Source organism: Oryctolagus cuniculus, chromosome 12, assembly GCF_051225735.1.
Source record: "Oryctolagus cuniculus isolate XC-2025 breed Fujian yellow rabbit chromosome 12, ASM5122573v1, whole genome shotgun sequence".
Lineage (NCBI taxonomy): Eukaryota > Metazoa > Chordata > Mammalia > Lagomorpha > Leporidae > Oryctolagus > Oryctolagus cuniculus.
In genome coordinates, this window is record NC_142878.1 from 48,410,244 (window position 1) to 48,418,281 (window position 8,038).

Below are 8,038 nucleotides of genomic sequence, written 5' to 3' on the forward strand. Positions count from 1 at the left end.
AGTTTAAGGATTATAGTATTACATTAAGAAGAGCATTAGAATGAATATCAGCAAATGAGGACTTGAGTTTCAAGAGATCATGAGCAAATCTTAATCTCTTCATGTTGGTGTCCTCCAACAAGCAAATATGCACAAATTTTTCAAACATGTATAAAGGTGTACTTGAGATTTTCTATGCAATTCAACTCATAATGTACCAGATAACGCAACAGTATGTAGGTGCATTGAAGGAGGCAAATGCTATAAAATTCATTAGATGTGTTAGAAAAGTAGTAACTGAACCAACAGATAGAAAGGCTCTCTCTCTCTCCCCCTTACTTTCTACCTTCTACCTACCTCTCTGAAGTTCCCTGGAATAAAGAGTCAACATTTGTATGACAAAGGTAGTAGAAGTTACACTATCATAACCTTATGTCTGAAAATTTACAAGCCTCAAACTCCAAATAAATGATTCACATGAAAATAAGTGAAGGCCTGAAGGTTTCTATCTTTTGAACAAAATTTTTTAATGAAATGTAAGCCAATAAATGAAAAATATAAGGCACAGCTAAATCTTACTAGTATTTTCAGGATGTGAAATTACTTCTATGTTTCATCCTTTGCTTTTCTTCACTCTCTCCCTCTCTCACTCTCTCTATTTCACTCTCTCTCAGTTCACTCTCCTTTTCAGTACAGATAATCACACTAATTACTAGACAGAATGGTAAAGATAAAATGACACCTGAAATTGTTCATGTTTGTATTGAAGTCGTTGAGAACAGAGTGAAGCAGTTTTCTCTCTAAAAATTTGCCTAATTATAAAAAATTAAACAATATCTCAATGAACTTTGTTTAAAACAATTTCACAATTACATAGAGTTGAACATTGCACTAAGAATTCTCCCTGAGGCCAGCGCTGTGGTGTAGCTTGTAAAGCCACCACCTGCATTGCTGGCATCCCTTATGGGTGCCGGTTCGAGTCCTGGCTGCTGCTCTTCTGATGCAAATCTCTGCTATAGCATGGGAAAGTAGTAGAAGATGGCTCAAATCCTTGGGCCCCCGCACTAGTGTGGGAGACCTGGAGGAGGCTCCTGGCGTCGTATTGGTGCAGCTCCAGCCGTTGCAGCCATGTGGGGGAATGAATCAGTAGATGGACGACATCTCTCTGTCTCTGTCTCTGTCTCTCTCTCACTCTCTCTCTGCTCTCTGTATCTCTGCCTTTCAAGTAAATAAATGAATCTTTAAAAAAGTGCCCCTTAATTTGACTTAAAAATCAAGGTTTGGAAATGAATCCATATATTCATTATAATGAAAGAACAAAGAAATATGATTTCCATGACTTACAATAATGACATCAATTTTCCATTAAAAGCTTCAGAATTGAGCTGATTTCATTTAGTAATAACCTAATTAGTAAAGGTAAGGAAATAATAATATTCATCAATCTATTATCTTTTTTATATAAATTATATAATGATATTCATTTAAAGCTATAAAAATACAGGTTATAAATGATTCTGAAAATGTGTTAACACACTGAGAAACCCAATTCAACCTGTAAGTACATATTTCTTCACTGAAATCTCTCAAAATCCATTCATCAAGTTCTTCCATTTGCATTCATTCTCTGCTAGTAAAAAAAAAAAAAAAAGGAACAGGGGAAGAGGGAAGATGAAAAGGGGAGAGGTGAGAGGAAGGAAAGGAGCAATTTCCTGCAGCAAACCTTAAACTCTGAATACCTAACACAAAAAAGGGACCCATTTAATATGCTACAGTAGTAAACATAACCAGTTTCAGTCAAATGTTAGGAAAAAGTAATTCTTCATCTCACCTTCTGTTTTTCCACTAAGAGCTTCAAGGATATATTTCAAAATTATTGTTCTCTTTAAAGCCTGACTCAGTTCCTTTTACCCTTACTTTCATTTACATTTTTGGATAAAAATTTCATGGTACACAGTTCTCAGTGTGGTATCTAAATGTATTTTAAATTCTCCCTAATAATAACTCACCTTATCTCCAAAAAATCAAAAAGACCAATTGATCAGCTCATATAACACAATTATTTTATCTGCTCAAAACTCATGTTTTTATTTTTCAGTAAAGGTGCAATACAGGATAAATAACTCGTTGTGTACTTCCTTAAATATTTCTGTAAAACCAAAGAGTACAAAGATTGAACAACATAAACACCATGAAATTATAAATAGAAAAGAGGTGGTTTGCTCGGTATTTAACAAAGCTTCCTTGCTAAGATCCCCCCCCCCCCAGATCATCCTAGACAAGTAGCCACAGTAAACCTTTTGGCTGGGGACCCCTGAGTGGGCAACAATCGCCAAGAGTACATGCAGAGGCCAAACAGCCCATCATAAGATTCTAATCGCTTGAAAATATGCTTCATCTTATATTAAGGCACAATTTGCCTTGTACTTCCAGTTATTTCCATTTACTTTTTAAAAACCCCAAAATTTCTAATAATGTTGAAGCTCCCATGTGCCATAAACTCCATGTTTTAGGAAATCCTTGGCACACCACCACCCACTTCCCAGAAGTGTTCATAAATAAGTCTGAGATATAGCAACAAAGGTGACATTTTATATGAGGTACTTATAGACAAACTGTTAAATGATGAAGCTTAAGAGGTTAGAACATCCAACCACCGTTGGATAGGTAAAATTACACAGGTAAAATTACAATCGTTTTAAGAAAAACAGTTTTCCTTTCTGTTTAAAGATTGCCAGAAGGAGAGGTTACACATCTTATTTCTGCACTAATTATAATAGCTAAGACATTTTTCAGATCTAAAGATCCTCTTACTTATAAGCCATGGGTTCCAATTCACCCTAGTCGTCAATGCAGGAAGATATTAACTACTACTACTACATCATTGTTGTAATCTCTTTTAATGTTAGAAGCTAAAAACAGACACTTAGAAAAACAGTTGAGTTTTATCATGAACTGTGTAATACCTGTGGGACAATATTAGCAGAAAAGATAGCAATAGATATGAAACAACATCTGCCATAGCTCTACAAGCTCAGGGGGGAAGAAAGTGAATGCATTGTCCAATCCAAGGTCATGCAGAATAAAAGAAAAGAAAAAAAGAGAGTTATGAGGACGCCAATCCAGGACTTTCAGTCTTCTGTTCTTACTGCTTGAATAATCTCACTATCATTAAAGTTCTTTTCCACTCAGGTTAGAGAGAGCCCTGTGGGATTCATTCCCCCTTGTGTGGGTTGCTTGGCTGAGCCATACATTTCTATTGGCCCTATTGATTAGGCATCTGCTTCCTCTGTGAGGATGGTTTGCTCTTGTGGAACCGTGTTTAGCAGCTGTTACAGTTCAGATGAGTGTTGACAGGATGAAAATTAAATTAACGCCCAATAACATTTTAACACCTGGTCCAACAACTGCAATATCATTGAATTTCACCTTTTAGAGATTGCTTCGGGAGTTAATTCATCCTTACTTTGACTGAGGATGAGGAGACATTCCTATAATTTTGCCACTAAAGACTCTGCCTTGACTGTTCAATTATAATTTTCATGAACCTCCCTGTTATCCACATTCAGTGACTGCCTGGGCAGTCTTTGGAAAACACTCGGTAGAAAAATCCTATTTAAGCTATGCTACCCCCTCTATTAAGGCTAAGCAGTGGATGCTGACAAAATAGTTAACCAAGAATGACGTGTTTCATTGTAGCACCAGCCAAATTGATGGGTAAACAATCACATTCCCAGGAAAAATAAGGTTGAAAACAATGAGGATTCACAGACTTGTGACTCCCCTAAATCTTGATTGGCTTGTGAGGAATGTTGGAGGATATAATGGTTGCTCTTTTAGCTAGTACACTCTGAAGTCAGACCACCCGATCTAAAACTTTAATTTTGCTGCTCCTTAGGAAAATCACATGTGTAGGAGACCTAACTCCTTAAGCCTCTGTTTCCTCATAAAATCTAACTAATCATGCTACCTGTTTTACAGGGTTGCTTTGCCAGTGATAAAATTCCATGGAAAATTCTTAAAATGATAGTACCCAAGAGGATCTGACACATAGTGAATCCTAACTAATTCATAGCTATCTCTGCAATTTCACAAACTCCCTGAGCTGAAAAGTAGCATTGAGATCACTTAATCCTATCTCCTTGTGTTGTTATTAAGTAAGCACAAACAGGGTCAGTAATGTCTAAGGATTTATATCTCTGTGGCCAGTGTTAAAAAGCAAGTTCAGGTTTCCTTGTCAGAACATTTTTTTCTTCAAGACTTCCAACTTCTTCTTTCTTTATTTATTATTTATCTTCAGAGAGGGAAAGAGAGATAGAGAGAGAGAGAGAATGAATCATGACTCTTCCATCCACTGGTTCATTCCCGCAGTCTCTGCAACAGCCAGGGTAGGGTTATGCTAAACCAGAAGCCAGGAGCTTCATCCAGGTCTCCAAGTGGGTATAGGGGCCCAAGGAGTTGTGCCATCTTCTGCTGCTTTCTTGGGTGCATTAGCAGGAAATTTGGTCAGAAGTAGAGCAGGCGGCCCGCACGTTGTTATAGTAGGCTAAGGCTCTACCTGCAGCACCGGCATTCCAAAGAGGTGCCAGTGCAAGTCCTGGCTGTTCTTTTTCCCATCCAGCTCTCTGCCTATCCCCTGAGAAAGCAGTAGAAGATATACCAAGGGGCCTGCGCTATGGTGCAGTGGGTTAACTCACTGGCCTGAAGTGCCAGCTTCCCATATGGGCACCAGTTTGAGGCCCAGCTGCTCCACTTCTGATCCAGCTCTCTGCTATGGCCTGGGAAAGCAGTGGAAGATGGCCCAAGTCTTTGGGCCCCTGTGCCCACGTGGGAGACCAGGAAGAATCTCCTGGCTCCTGGCTTTGGATCGGCACAGCTCCAGCAGTTTTGGCCAATTGGAGAGTGAGCCATCAAATGGAAGACCTCCCTCTTTCTCTGCCTCTCCTCTCTCTGTGTAAACCCCACTCTGGTCGTTGCAGCCATTTGGGGTGTGAACAAGTATATGGAAAACATTTCTCTCCATTTCTCCCTCTCTCTGCCTAACTCTGTCTCTCAAAATAAAATAAACAAATCTTAAAAACAAAAAGAACAGCAACAATAAAAAAGTGGAGCAGACGAGACTCAAACCAGTGCCCACACAGAATGCCAGCACTGCAGGCAGCCATTTAACCCACTGTACCACAGTGCTGGCCAACTGCCAACTTCTTAATGGGTTATTAGTAGATAAAAGATTCTGTGCCGATGCTATGTAACACATTCACTTAAACCCCTTCTGGGAGAAAAAAGTAAAGTTATTTGCTATTTATTAGGACTATTAAGAAGCAGAGATAACAAAACTATCACCCCATCATTTGCTGCTTGTAATTCCTATCCGATGCTAGATATTCTGTCAAAGACAGATAATTTATGGGAAAATGTTATCACATAAGCATATAAAAATATAGCCCATTAACAATTGTTAGGTAAGTGTAGTCTATTTTGTAGTTTTTTCCCAAATATTCACTTCTTCTCTTATTTCTACTACCTTCTAATTCCTTGCTAATTATATTTGTGGGATCAGGGATTAGCAAAAAGGAGAACTGCATCTTTTAATTTTGTTAGTGCTGCACTTGCCAACAGTTTTTGACAAATATTTTGCCAAATATCTCTCCAAAGATTGATACTGTAAATTATCATGAGATTTTAGGATTAGCTGTAAATTATACTTGTTCGTCGACTTTTCCTTTCTGCTCTTTTCCTCATCAGAAGCAATTAGAAGTCAAGAATTTAGCTTCCTGTTGTTTTATAATAGATTATTCACTCTCCTTCCCAGCACAGCACATAGTATACTTTTCTTTTCCATCTAAAGACATGTTATAAATAGGCATAATTTGTAACATATGACTTAGGAATGCTAATTATTTTTAAAAGTAAAGATTTTTGAAAAATTATTTTAATCTTTTAATAAAACATCATAATCTTATACTCTTAAATTTAAAAATTCAAGATATGGCCTAGTTTTTCAAAAAATTGTATTTCATAAAATGAAGTATAATTTCATGACTAAAAAATAGACATATGAATGCAGTGTAAGTAATCTAACTTCTAACCTACTGGCATGGAGAAGTCTGACTTCTAGAAGTGCAAATCAAATGGTGGGAAGTATTGAATGCTTTCAAAATGGTACATAATTGCTTAATTGCCACACTTTTTTAAATGGTTCTTGTGTTCCCTTAGGCAAATAAAGCCTTCATTACTCTAACTCAAGAGTCTGATCACCCTGGGAGAATATCCATACAATTTGAAATATATAAGTATTGAAGATGTAACATTCTAGACAGCACACCCATCACTAATTTCTTCTCTATATCTCAGCGCTCTCTCTCTCTGTCTCTCTGTCTCTCCTTCTCTCTCTCTCTCTCTCTCTCTCTCTATATATATATATATATATATACTGAAATGGGTATGTTCATAATACCCTAGAAATAATAAGAACACAATAACAAGAAGAACAATAAGAAATATCAGAACAATAACATTATATAAAATCATGTCTGGGGCTTACATTGTGGTATAGCAGATAAAATCATTGCCTATGATGCTGGCATTCCATATGGGCCCCAGTTCATGCCCATCCCCCTCAACTTCCAATCCAGCTCCCTTTTAATGTGCCTGGGAAAGCAGCAGAAGATGGCCCAAATGCTTGGGCCTCTGCCACCCATATGGGAGACTCAGATGAAGCTCCTGGCTCCTGGCTTTGACCCAGCTCAGCCCTGGCAGTTGTGACCAATTGGGGAGTGAACCAGAAGACAGAAGATCTCTTTCTCTCTCCCTGTGTTTCTATCTCTCTCTCTAGCTCTAACTTACAAAATAATAAATATTTTTAAAAATTACTTCTGACCTCTTGGGTATTCATTAACCATGGGGAAAAAAGGTGATAAGATTCCCAAATTGTCATAGATGCAAGAATGCTTTTCATCTATCATTCACAGGACTATTTAGAATTTAAAAGTATTCTTACTATAATGAATAAATTCATTCCATGGTCAGGATTAATATTTCAATGTTGTATGAAGAATGAGAAAAGAGAATTTTTATAAACCTTTGAGTTTAACCAGAATATGGTTGAACAATATTAAGAGGTCTTGGCAGTAAGTGACACTTTCCTTTTGAATATTTTAATTAATAATTCTGCACTACAATGAGATGTGCTCATCTGGGAAAGAAATATTGTTTTCCTAGGAGAAAGAGAGACAAGATAAAAGTGGAATTGAAATTGCCAACTAAATTTCATTGCCAGTATCTGGAATTATCTAGTAATATTTCACAAAATCAGAGAACTGCAGAGATCTTAATATTTCATTCAACCCGCACCCATGCTCCTGGAAGAAGACAGAAGATCAGAAGAAGGGGAAAGAAGCTAAAGAGCCTTGAATTAAAAAAATAGTTAATTTGCCAGTAGTATCATTCATAGACGTTTTAGACACTGGAAAGATTGCACAACCTTAAGTACATTTCATGTGTATAATCAGCTTGTCCAATTATGTGGAGTATAATGATTTTTAGTGATCAGAACAGGTAGCACTCCACCTGTGCCATTTCATCAAAGACATAATAATGATAATAATTCATTAAAAATCCATAGGGTCAAGAACCTAAAATTAACACTCTGGATCATCTGAGAGAAGCATTTTATTTTAAATATAGAGAGTTCAGCCACGTAAAAAAAGGCCACCAAATTTCAAATGAAGGGACACTACCCAGCAGGTCAACATTCATTTCATTATACCAGGCTAATAGTACAGCTTGCTTTCTTATTTGCTATTAACACTTAAGTGGCAGCAGAAACTAACAGGAGTATGAAAATTCTAAAAGTTTTACTTTTTTGCCAAGAGAAATTAAGACCTTGGACTCTAGAACATTTATAAAGACATAGTACAAAGTCATTCATTTTAATTTCTGCCACTTTGCTTTTACAGTGATCTCACTTGCTATGGATATCTACTAATAATCATATTTAAACCAAAAAATTTGGAAGTGAGGATTCTAGTGTATGGATTTGTTGCATGTATATATTTAT